Source organism: Hordeum vulgare, chromosome 6H (assembly GCF_904849725.1).
Source record: "Hordeum vulgare subsp. vulgare chromosome 6H, MorexV3_pseudomolecules_assembly, whole genome shotgun sequence".
NCBI classification, from domain to species: domain Eukaryota; kingdom Viridiplantae; phylum Streptophyta; class Magnoliopsida; order Poales; family Poaceae; genus Hordeum; species Hordeum vulgare.
Window position 1 is genome coordinate 444,717,411 of NC_058523.1, and position 13,484 is coordinate 444,730,894.

Below are 13,484 nucleotides of genomic sequence, written 5' to 3' on the forward strand. Positions count from 1 at the left end.
TGGACAATAGATGTCATGCAAGTTCTTTTCCCTAAGCACGTATGACTACATACGGAATACATGCCTACATTACATTGACGAACTGGAGCTAGTTACATATCTCTCTGTGTTATAACTGTTGCATGATGATTACCATCCGGCATAATCATCCATCACCGATCCAATGCCTACGAGTTTTTCCTACTGGTCCTTGCTACGTTACTTTGCCACTATTGTTGTCACTGCTGCTACTCTTACTCCGCTGCTACTTCTGTCACTTTGCTGCTACTGGTTACTGTTGCTACTGTTGCTATCATACTACCTTGCTACTGATACTTTGCTGCAGATACTAAATCTTTCAGGTGTGGTTGAATTGACAACTCAGCTGCTAATACTTGAGAATATTCTTTGGCTTCCCCTTGTGTCCAATCAACAAATTTGGGTTGAATACTCTAGCCTCGAAAACTGCTGCGATCCCCTATACTTGTGGGTTATCAGCGCTCACCTAGTGGGATCTGCCCAAGTCGAGAGGAGGCATGCCAAGGGCGAGGCTGAGGGAGCAGCTGGGCCTCGGGACAACCTGGGCCTACGGCTGGCTGGTCCACGCGGCAGGCGAGCGAGGCGCTCCTCGTCGTGTTCGCTCCCGAGCGGGAGCCACTGGCGGCGTGACGCAACACGGGCTCTAGGGCGGCGGAGATGGCTTCCCGGACAGGATCCGGCCGGTAGGGGTGCTCCACGGCACGAGGGGCGGCGGATCTGGGCGCAACCTTCCCAGATCTGGCCGAAGACGGGGTCGGCGGCGAGCAATAGCTGCGGCATCGGCTGGCTGGCCCGAGGCGGACTCCAAGGCAGCGACAGCGGGACGTGGCACGTGGCCGACAGGGAGGTCGAGGGCGGCGGTCGGCGGCTGCGAGAGGCGGCACACGAAGGGGCTATGGCAACGGGAGGCCGGCGGTGCGCGGCACCAGGGGGCGCAAGAGCACAACACGGCTCGGGGAAGGCAGGGGCGAGCGCCGGCTTGGGGCGAACCGGGCTCGGGCGGGCCTCGCGTGGGCTCGCAGGCCCGGCGGCGGCGCTGAGGAGGGAGGGAGGAGAGAGAGAGAGGCTAGGGTTTGGTGGGGTGGCGCGGAAAACGAGGAGGTGAGAGAAGGGGCCAGATTAGGCAGGTTTTGGGGTCTATTTATAACAATGGGAGGGGGGCTAGGTTTAGCAGTTTTTTGCCCAGGTTTCAACCGCACGATCTAAATCGAACGATCTCGAACGCAGGGACGGCTAAGTGGCTGTATAGAGTAGGCTAGCCGGAGACGAGAGGGAAACGGGCACCCGACAACGTGATTTACAATAGGAAAAATGTCCGACGAATAACCAAAGACGGTGCCGCTACGGTCGACCGCTCGGGTACCAGACGGACTCCGATTGTAACGAAATTTGACAGGTGGCCTGCCTACGCTATACTAAGACCGCATGCCTAGTTTCAACCCAATAAGAGAAAGTTTTACACACTTTTTGAAAACAAGGTTTTGACGATTCCACAGGCACGTGCGTGTGTGGTCGGGCTCGAAACGGCCATCGACGAACGCGGAGAGAACTGGTAACTAATCTGCAAGTTTGAAAACTGGAGGCAACGGAGATGCCGATGCAATGCAGATAATGCGAATGATGCGATGACGATGCGACAAATAAAATAAACACACGACAAAAATGGAATAAAGGGGGAATCTTCTCGAGCGTCGGTCTCGGGCTGTCACAACTCTCCTACACTACAACAGGATCTCGACCCGAGATCCAAGAATTAAAGGGGAAGAGAAAGAGCAGAGCAATAGGTAAAACTTAGTTGCTTCTGTCAAACGAAAGAAACCAACGATCTGGTGTTTTCAGTCAAGGTGACTTCAACAAGCAAACAAGCACACAAGCGAACAGAAAGCAAGCGAACGAAAAGGGCAAACGAAAAAGGCAAATATATTTTGTAATTTTCGTTTTTCAAAAGTGGAGGAGAGGAAAACGAGAGGCAGAAAAGTAAATGCAAGAGATGAGTTTGTGACAGTTACTTGGATAAGCTTCACTTAGAATAGTCCTCGGTGCCAGAAATTGACATGTTGAAGGAAGACTATTCTTGACTTGATACTCCCTGGCAACGGCACCAGAAATTCTTCTTGCTACCTCTTGAGCTTGCGTTGGTTTTTCCCTTAAAGAGGAAAGGGTGATGTAGCACAGTAGTAGTAATTATTTCCCTCAGTTTGAGAACCAAGGAATCATTCCAGTAGAAGCATCAAGGCAAGTCTCCAAAGTACCTGCGCAAAAACAAACAAACTTGCACCCAATGCTATAAAGGGGTTGTCAATCCCTTCACGATTGATTGCAAAGTGAGATCTGAAGGCGGAAAGTGCAACAAAGTAAAGGTGTAGAGCTAAAAATATGATGTGAAGTAGACCCCGGGGCCATAGTGATCACTAGAGGCTTCTCTCATGATAGCAAGAATTACGGTGGGTGAACGAATTACTGTCGAGCAATTGATAGAACCGCGCAAAGTCATGACGATATCTAAGGCAATGATCATACATATAGGCATCACGTCCCAGACAGGTAGACCGATACTGTCTGCATCTACTACTATTACTCCACACATCGACCGCTATCCAACATGCATCTAGTGTATTAAGTTCATGACAAACAGAGTAACGCCTTAAGCAAGATGACATGATGTAAAGGGATAAATTCACACCCCATCTTTTTACCCTTGCTGGCAACAACATGATGCGTGCCTCGCTACCCCTTCTGTCACTAGGTGAGGTCACCGCACGATATGAACCCAAAACCAAGCACTTCTCCCATTGCAAGAATTATAGATCAAGTTGGCCAAACGAAACCCACAACTCGAAGAGAATTACAAGGATACGAAATCATGCATATAAGAGATCAGAGGAGACTCAAATAACATTCATAGATAATCTGATCATAAATCCACAATTCATCGGATCTCCACAAACACACCGCAAAAGAAGATTACATCGGATAGATCTCCGTGAAGATCATGGAGAACTTTGTATTGAAGATCCAAGAAAGAGAAGAAGCCATCTATCTACTAGCTATGGACCCGAAGGTCTATGGTGAACTATTCACTCATCATCGGAGAGGCAATGGTGTTGATGAAGAAGCCCTCCGTGTCCGAATCTCCCCTCCGGCAGGGCACCAAAACATGCCCTACATGGGATCTTGCGGAGACAGAAGCTTGCGGCGGCGGAAAAGTATTTTCGTGGCTCTCCCCCGTGGTTTCAGATTTTTAGGGAATTTATAGGTGGAAGAGGTAGGGCAAAGGAGCCACGGGGGGCCCACAAGCCTGCTAGGCGCGACCCCCCAGGCCGTGGCTAGGGGGCTTGTGGCCTCCCCCGGGACCCTTTGTCTTGGTTCCCAAGCTCCCTGCCTATCTTCTGTTCCGGAAAAAATCATTTCGAAGATTTTATTCCGTTTGGACTCCGTTTAAAATTCTCTTCTGAAAACGGTCAAAAAACACGGAAAAATAGGAACTGGCACTTGGCACTGAGTTAATAGGTTAGTCCCAAAAAAGATATAAAATGCATACAAAACATCCAAAGTTGACAAGATAATAGCATGGAACCACCAAAAATTATAGATACGTTGGAGACGTATCACGATCCATGAAGGTTGCCAAGAGATGAAGAATGATATGAGAACAAACAAGAATTCACACAAAATTTCGGCAACACTTCGGTAGGAAAATGGGACAAAATTCGATAAGATGGACAGATCTTGAGAAGATTCAGAACAAACTAACTAAATTGGACAAGGGAAGAACATGATCTTGAAAAGATAAAATGATATATTGATGAGAGCAGCATCACAAAGCCTCCGTTAGAAAGAGTAGAAACTAGATCTTGGAAAGAAGGAACGAAGAAGAAAATGAAAACTACCACCACAAGAATCTTGAAGAACACCTTGAGAGTGAAGAGATCATGAGCCGCCTAACAGAAAACTAGATTGAGGCACCAGAATAATTGAGAGACGAACGAAGAGACAACAATTGAGAAGAATTTGAGGATGAAAGCTGAAAGCTGAGAACGAAGAAATCTTCTGAATGATGGCCTTCATAGGATCAAGAATGAAAACAACTCAGAAAAGCACCGGTTAGCAAGAAAGGGATTTATCATGATTGGGAACAATTCAAGATGATGCCACAAGCTGAAATGATGAATCTTCAAGAGAATGGACCAAGATTTAAGAGAAACACCCCTTCGGTCTTGAAGCTGAAAATGACGAGGAGAAACAACACCAATGATACTGAGATACTCCGAAATAAGAACAAGGAATAGTTTAGCCAATGATGAAAATAAATTTGTAGCGATCTTGAAGAAGGAATATGACTGATGAAACTCATACTTACGTCATAGTTGAAAAGAATTAGAGATCTCCGGGAAAAGATTACCAGAGCCACATAAGATCCCGAGAAAAACCTGTGGGTTATAGGCCCACTCAAAGAAACCATCGTTGAAAATATTGAATGCATCGGTATAAAGAAAACTAGATGAGATGAGACCGCTGAAATAATTGAAAGGATTGAGAACAAGAACCCTTGATACATCTTCAACACTCTGGCTAGAATAGAGAGAAATGACTACAAGAAGACTTGATAAGAATTTTCAACATGGGAAAGAATTACAAGGACAAAATGGATATGATGACACAGATAACTGAACTGAATTCACCGGAAAAGATAACAAGATTGAATAAAGATGAACACGAAGCTCCTGAGAATCTTCACAATGAATCACCAGATAGGACACAGAAGAAAAGATAGCGGAAGCAACAATTAAAAGAAGACACTTGGATGAAATCCAATCACTGAAGAAAAGGGCGGGAGGGCGGGGAAAACAAGGATAACTTGGGACAGATGAGATGAATTCCGGAAATAAATGAGAGATTGATCTTGAAAATATTGGAGAGGATTGAATTCACTGAAGATAAGCACACCGGTTGGAAAAGAATTGACAAGAGAACTTCAGTTGAAAGAATTGCTAAGACAATTTCATTGAGCAAAGAATCAACATTCCCATAAAACACGAGAACACCTCTTGGAAGGATGTGAATTCTCCACTTTACATCGAAGCAACTCGAATTACCATACTCCAACAAAACAAAAGGGTGAGGCTTACGAAACAAGCCAGAACAAACTCATGAGAGAGATTTCGTCCGATATTTTCGTGGACAGGATCGCATGGGCTCGATCCTTACAGTAGCCATCAAGTGCAAGGCAGTGCACATGACATACGAAGCGTCCCCGAGTCCTAGCAAGCTACAAGGACTCTTTAAGACACAACGAGAACCGCTCTAAGTCGACCGTGAACAAACAAATCCACTAGATGTGAAACCCCAACCTAACATCATGCATTTGTTGGAAGATTGTCCTATAAGTAACTACTTGAATTCCCACCTAAGAACTCCCGAAATTTCTGGTCATGCAATCTGGTCCATGGATACAAGGAGTAATATATCACTCAACTCCTATACTAACCCGTCCAGTGTATCACTTCCGTCAACACGTAACCGGAATCTCGGAACCTCATCTATCCCAGACACTCGTAATCACAACGATACAAAGTATGGAGATACATCCGGAACTCTCTGCACCAGTACTGGGGAAGCCGGACTCCTCTCACCACTACTAGTATTGAAGCAAGTTCGAACATCCTTCGTTCTAAGATACTAAGGAATCTCAATGATAGTGATGTGTTCAAGAATCCCCTGGAGCTCAACTCCTCAGAAGAAATCAAGTCAGACAGGAGGCACCAAGATAGATTTCCATCACATCGACATCATATAGACTCTAAAAATATCCGCGTGATCCTATTTTTTGAGTGAGAAGAGGAGTAGAATTAAAATTCCTAAGTCGCGAACCTCACCAGAGCATAGATGAGGATAAAAAAGAAACCTACTCTCCGATATAACAAGGACTCAAAATTATTTTCACTATACTCGACTCGGCCAAGTTCGATCAATCAAGGGGGCTCCTAGGTCGGTACTTCTCTGATACCAACTTGTAACGCCCAAGATGCGATCCTATCCTTATTTTGGCGCGAGGGCCTCGACAGGGATAGAAGTGCATCTCGTCGTTTCGCAAGAATGGATATCGTTACAAGTACATGTACTGAAAACATGAGATATATGGAATTGGCTTACACTCACCACAAGCTACATCAGAGTATCATCAGTACATTACATAAACATAACGAAGAAGAGCAGGGTCCGACTACGGACAAAAAGTGTAACATCCCAAAATTATAAATTTTGGAATGTTAATATAATTATTAGATTGATTGTTTGTTTGTTTGCTGAGTGACTGAAACTTGTGTGAAATTTGAAACTTTTCGAAACTTTTGAATGAGAGGGAAAAAATGACTTTCCCCTTCTCCGGTGAATTCAAATTCAAGCTTTTAAAAGAAAAGAGAGAAGATGACATGACTTCTTCAATTATAAAGAATATGAACGGAGATAATTGCATTGAATTCTTTGCATTTCCATTTTTCCTCGCATGAGAAAAGCCCGGAGAAAACACCCTCTTGCACGCAAGAGAGAGAGCGGAGGAAAATGACACTCCAAAGTGCGGGCAAAATTTTGAAATGTTGGAGCCAAGAAAACCAAAAGTTCTTTTGCAAAAATAATTGCAAAAATAAATAAAGCAAATTGGGAATTTCTGAAAAAAAACATTTTTTTAAGTTTTTATTTTGGCTTTAAAAAAATGTTATTCGGGTAGAGATTCTTTTTCTGATTTTTTTGATATATAATACCATTTATAGATATTTTGATTTATTTTCTTTTTTTAGCTTTTATATTTTCTGTTTTGGAAAAAAATTAGAATAAGGAAAGGATTTTTTTCTAACCACAACCGCCGCCGGGCGCTAGATAGCCAGCTGGGCCGAGGCCCTTTTCCCTGGGATCCCAGATCCCCTACAAGCCGGCCACCCTCCCCAATTTTCCCTCCCCCCTCTCACTGACCTGCGGGTCCCTGCCCGAGCCCCCTCTCCCCCCGTCACCTTCCCTTCTTGTACCTCCCTCCTCCTTCCTTCTTCCACCAAGCCGAGACCGAGCCCCCCTAGTACACGGGATACCTTCCCCGAAGCTCCCTCTCCTTCCATAGCCCACCCCCTCCTAAGCCTATAAATACCCCCACCCCCGAGCCACCCCTTCCCAACCCTAACCGCCGCCGCCTCCCCTCTCCCCTCGCCGCCTCGCCACCGCTGCCGCCGGTGCAAGCTACTGCACTTTCGGCCTCGCCCCTAGAGGAGCCGCCCCCGAGCCCTCTCACCCCGCCGCCGCCTCCCCCGCGGAGGAGAAGGACCCCCGTCGCCGCTGCCCCATCCCCTCCACGCCCCGGAGCTCCTCCCTCGCCGGCAGCGACGTCCCTCGCCGGTGCAACTCACTGCCCAGCAGGTAGTTTTCTCCCTCATCTTTCTGTTTTTCTTTTGATTACTTAGTAGCCCTTAGATCCCATGCAACGGTTTAGATTAGATCTAGTTAACCTTTCGGTTTATCTTAGAAAACCAGTAGGTTTTTTGTCACTTAAGTATTAACCGGCGACTTTGCTAACCTTCGGCCATTTGCCCGAAGCCATGCAACAAACACCCTACGCAGCCAATAGAAACTTGCCACGTGTACCCCTTTGTTAGTACTAGTTAGCTGCAGTTTTTCTGTCAAAAATAGCAAAAACAACAACTTTCAATCTTGTTTTGGCCACAACTTTTAATCCCTAAGTCCAATGACATTGATTCTTTTTCAAGTAGCTCACAAATTTCCTGTAGTATTTAAAAACATATAGTTTGTCTATGTTTGAAATTTTCAAATACAAGTTAGAGCAGATTTAGTTAAAACCTTGTTTTCCCTATTCCAGGAGTTTGAAAATAGCTTTTAATTTGATTCCTTTTGGTACTGATCACTAGTGATCCTATTGCTAAGTGGTAAAAATTTCAGATTTGTTTGAGTATTTTAGCTCACTGTTTCATATGAAACAATTTCTGTTTCACCTCTTTTAGGATTTCGGCTAATTCATTCTCTATTTTTGTTTAAAAATATTTTTTTATTATTTCAGAAAAATTATTGTTTTGTTTCTGCTAGACAAAACAGTAGTTTTGCAACAAGTTTTTATTTTATTTTATTTGTTTTCATGAAACCAATTCTAGTTCCCTAGTAACTCGCAATAGTTTTCACCGTTGTTTCAAATCCCGTTTGGGAATACTTTCAAAAGGTTTTGTGAAAAACACTTTATTTTATCTTAGTTAAACTTATATCTTAGTTCTTTGTTATTATTTTCTGTTAGACAAAACTATTTAGTGTTTGACGTAGTAGAAGACTCCCTAGTCTTATTTGAAGTTTCTTTCTGTTCCCTATTCGCTCTCTTCTTCGTTTTGATTGCTAGAATGATTGCTAGTATGAGTGCTTATGTGAATGATATGTTTGTTATATAGATTCCATCGGAGAGTGACGAGTAGTCTATCAAGTTATTTTCTCGAGAAATTCTTCTTCGTCAACATCACAGGCAAGTCACTTTGATCATACTATCACCAATGTTTTATGCATCGTAGTTCTACCATCCTATGCCCAATTGCATGCTGCTTAGGTACTTGGAAATTTTAGTATAGATTGTAGAATCATGTGGTAGGCACCCAACAACCCCGATACTTGGCCCCGGGACGACAAATTTCATATTGCTATGATTGAGTAGACGGGATTTCGGTTGAGTGCATAACACGAGTGATGCGAGGTTGATTAAATAATCAAGACCGGTTAAGACAAGATTTTCAAGACCTCGGACGCAATGCAACACTGGGTGAAGGACGGTTGATCGGCTCCCTGGAAAAACCCAGTGGATGCCCGGGATGCTGGAGAGGCCATGTCATCCTGCGGAAAGCTTCACCCAGGCTCAAAGAGACGGACGGATATTTTCAAGACCCAAGGCTTACCTGCACAGCCAAAAGTCATTATGGGCTCTGGCTTGGTTGGACAACGCGGCGACTCTGGACAGGCGGTCCTAGCAGATGTAGAAGAACGGTAGGATTGGATGGGCACCGACAGGGATTCAGAGGGACGCGTTGAAAGACCATGTTTTGATCATCCGGTCTTCAAACACCCTGAAGTGCGAGGACAAACCAGGAGGCGATAAAATCTTGTGGGGAACGTGTGCAAAACTCTGCAGAGTACTCAAACCTAATCGATTAGCCGTGTCCACGATCATGGACAACTTGAGCCAAAGGAACTGAAGTTATCTGGATTTCTCAACACCATTAGAAATATTTGATGAGGGTAATTAATGACAACTCGGGTACGAGAATTGGTTGGCGGAACCATCTCATTATCAACCAAAAATGTAGTAACATTTTGCTTTTAGACCTCTCATGATGTAGGAGAAAACTTGCTTTTTGCTAAAACTTATAGCCCCACCTGCCATATATGCATATAGTATAGATGATTACTTTTCACCCCTCTCTTATGTGACTTGCCGGCATATTCAATATGCTGACCTACATGGCTGCAACGTCTTATGTTGCAGATATTTTTCTTCGACGAGTAAGAGTACGATTCAGGGTTACGGTCTACACTCAACTTGCCGTTGGTGTTCATTGGGACTCCACTCCCTTGACCGCTTCCGCTGAGATATTTAAGGTATATATCAGTTTTACGCTATTTACATGTGATTTCACTTTGATATATACATTGATGTACTGTGTGTGCCAGCATACTGATCCAGGGATGGCACAGATACACAGAGGCTTGACTCGTTTTGAGTCGGGTCGCTACCGAGATGGTATCAGAGCACATGTTGACTGTAGGACGTGACCCTAGAAACTGGAAATTTCTTAGGAAAGGATCTCTCAAAAAATTTATTTTCAACAACACCTTTTACTTCTTATCTCTTCTGATTTCATCGAATGTTCCCTCTCACCTCAAATAGTTAGACAATCCCCTTACCCCTTCGACCTCATGAAGAATCAACGGAATTCTACATCAAAGTAAAGAGGATTTCACCACGCGTTGAAGAATTGAAGCTACACCAACAGAGGACTCTCAAGACCCGAAGAACTCGAAGACCCTGAAGTGTTCGAATAATTATATGACCATTAGAAGACCAAACCCCTTTTATATACTCACGTTAGATACGATGATTTGTGAGCCGTCATTGGTGTGCATTTTTTGACAGCCACAAATAAAACCTATTCTCAAAAATATTGTTTGTATTGTGTGTATCTCCCTCTTTCCCTCTCTCTCTTATTCATCTCATCCCAAAAACGTTGGACCCAATAGATGGCGTATGAAGCTAGACTTGTAATCTCTGGACCAATGACCCAGCTGGAAGTTGAAATATGGATTCAGAACATGGAGAACCACTTCGGGAGCAACTTGATCTCAAGGAAGTATGAAGTGGAACATGCTCTCCAGTACTTTACCCAAAGTGCTGATATCTGGTGGAAAATGCATCATGCCATACAAGGATTTAGTGGAGCAGAAACTTGGGACGAATTCAAGAACACCCTGTTAAGATCCCGTCTCATTCAGAAGTGCTATGATAATCCGAAGAAGAAGACTTGTGCATGCAAGATCTGTGGAGAAATAGGACACACCCAGGAAGAACACACTAATGGATGCACTCATTGTGAAGAAAATCACCCAGCAGAGGAGTGCCCAAGTAGTCAGGTGACTTGTTTCTTGTGTGAAGGAACCACCCACTACCCAGCTCAGTGTCACATTTACCCCAAGGTGCAACAAGTTGTCAAGCAGCAGAAAGATGCAGTGAAGGAAACACTCAAGAAGAAGATTCTAGAGGAACCGGTGATGAACGAATATATTGAAGACCCTGATGGACAAGGTCTAACCAGATTTTTCTCCAATGCATGCTACTCATGTGGAGAAGAAGGACATTATTCACAGGACTACACGAAGAGAAGCCAAGAGTATCTGGGAAACTTCCCGACGGAAGAAGTGGAGTTTGATCCACTAGAAATAGAAGAACTGGCCAAAATGAAGGAGTCCAGAAAGAAGAAAAAGTACCCTGGGAAGAGCCAAACCTCTGTAGATATAGACCTGAGTCATGTCAGATGTTACAAGTGTATGGATTTTGGCCACCACAAATACATTTTCTCAGGAAGGAAGTCGGAAATCCAAGGAGCAAAAGCAAAAGCTAAGAAGCCTCGAGACTTGTCAGAACTCATTTGCTTTCGCTGCAAGGAAGCAGGACATTTTGCTAGCGATTGTCCACAAAGGAAGAAAGCTAGAATGGAGTAGTTAAGTTTTGACAAGGGCAATAAGTGTGATCCGAAGCACTCTTGTTTTTCATGAGATCATGGAGTGAAATTTTTGTAACAGAAGTCCTTGAGATTGTAATAACATCATGAATAAATGGAATTTATTGTCTCCTGATTGCCTATGTTGAAAATGTATGCGTTGTTTCTCTACGAGCAAAGCTCTCTGAACAATTATGAGGATATGAGAAAATATGGTCTATGCAGACATGAGTATAATTCATTTAAGAGTGGTAGTAATCAGTAAAACCACATGATCCACTGAGTAGGAATGTACCATAACCAAGGAGACATATACATTCCTCTGTGTACCTATTTACTCGCACCTGCAGATGACAACTCTCTACGAGTCATTCCTCAAGGGCCCAGAAATGATCGTGACCCTGACCAGTGACGATGATTACTCGAAAATCCTGAAGGACATGATGAAGCACATTCATCTTGAAGGAGATGCAGTCTACAAAGGCTACCCGTTCATGGAAAATGGAGTGGAACTTTGGTACGTGGAAGTACACCTCCACCATGTGAAAGGAGTTTGTCCAAAGACTATGGGGCAATACTTTTTCATTTCACGTGTACCACGAGCAACCTTCTTTGATGCTGTTCGTGAATCTGCCATGGAAGCCATACGTCAGATTGGAGAGATACTTGAAGCAAGACTCCGTCATACCCAGGAATACGTGAGTGAAGTGCATGCGGAGATGATGGAGATGAAGCTCATGACCACCATGATGAAGCGAAAGATGGATGATTTCAAGGAGCGCATCGGAAAGTTCCAGTGGAACTAAAGTACCTCCAAGAGAGGCAGATGAATAAGTTTGGCAGAAATGCTCGACCATACCGAACCATGTGGATGGCAGCATTTGTAATAAAGTACTATTGAATTGGACTTTTGAGGATGTAATAAAGGATTGATTATGAAATGGATATGATTTATGGAAGAAGCTATGATGGATCAGCAAACGTTTTCTTAGGAGCATACGAAAACCTGAGTGTTGTGAAGAAACGATAGATGTTTGTTCAGCTTGCAGAATCATTGGATTTATCCGAACTTCGTTCGTGGACAAGAGAAACTCTGCAATGCTTGTGAGGATGTCCAAGTGTTAGAATACGAGATTCACTAAGCTTTATACAAGGTAATGATTTCAGTGCGACATGGCTTGGCCACCATGACGACTTACTATTGTCATTCTCTTGCTATTCGGAATGGTAAATCTAAGAGACTTACCCATAGTGAGAGACGATGTCCTTTGAAGCTTTTGTTTGAGCCTTAGAATGGTATAATGAAAGCCCATGTACATGGCACTTGTTGTCACGCGTAGGAAATTTTACGGTGAGAATGAAACCAAGACCCCTCTCTCTGCAGGATAGCCAAAAATGGTAGACCACCATGAGAACCATCGATAGGTTATTTAGAATTGACCACGAGACTGTCAGTTAAGAAGACCCAGTAACGGAAGAAGCTTATATCAACAGAAGAACCCTTGATTTTGATGGAAACGTTATGAATAAAACGGAAGAGCATCACTAAAAGATTTAGTATGAAGACTGTGAGAAGTCAGTGGCCAAAACCCGAGAGAATCATTAAAGCATTTTGAGGGACTAGTAGCTCTCATTTTAAGTGTGCTAGCATCCCACTTTGCAGGAGATTAGAATTGTTAGAAGACCCCCAAACCCTAACCTTTCTTTCTAGCCTCTTCGAATCTCGAGGACGAGATTCATTTTAAGTGTGGTCGTTTGTAACATCCCAAAATTATAAATTTTGGAATGTTAATATAATTATTAGATTGTTTGTTTGTTTGTTTGCTCAGTGACTGAAACTTGTGTGAAATTTGAAACTTTTCGAAATTTTTGAATGAGAGGGAATAAAATTACTTTCCCGTTCTCCGGTGAATTCAAATTCAAGCTTTTAAAAGCAAAGAGAGAAGATGACATGACTTCTTCAATTATAAAGAATTTGAACGGAGATAATTGCATTGAATTCTTTGCATTTCCATTTTTCCTCGCATGAGAAAAGCCCGGAGAAAACACCCTCTTGCACGCAAGAGAGAGAGCGGAGGAAAATGACACTCCAAAGTGCGGGAAATTTTTTGAAATGTTGGAGCCAAGAAAACCCAAAGTTCTTTTGCAAAAAGAAATAAAGCAAATTGGGAATTTCTGAAAAAAACATTTTTTTAAGTTTTTATTTTGGCTTTAAAAAAA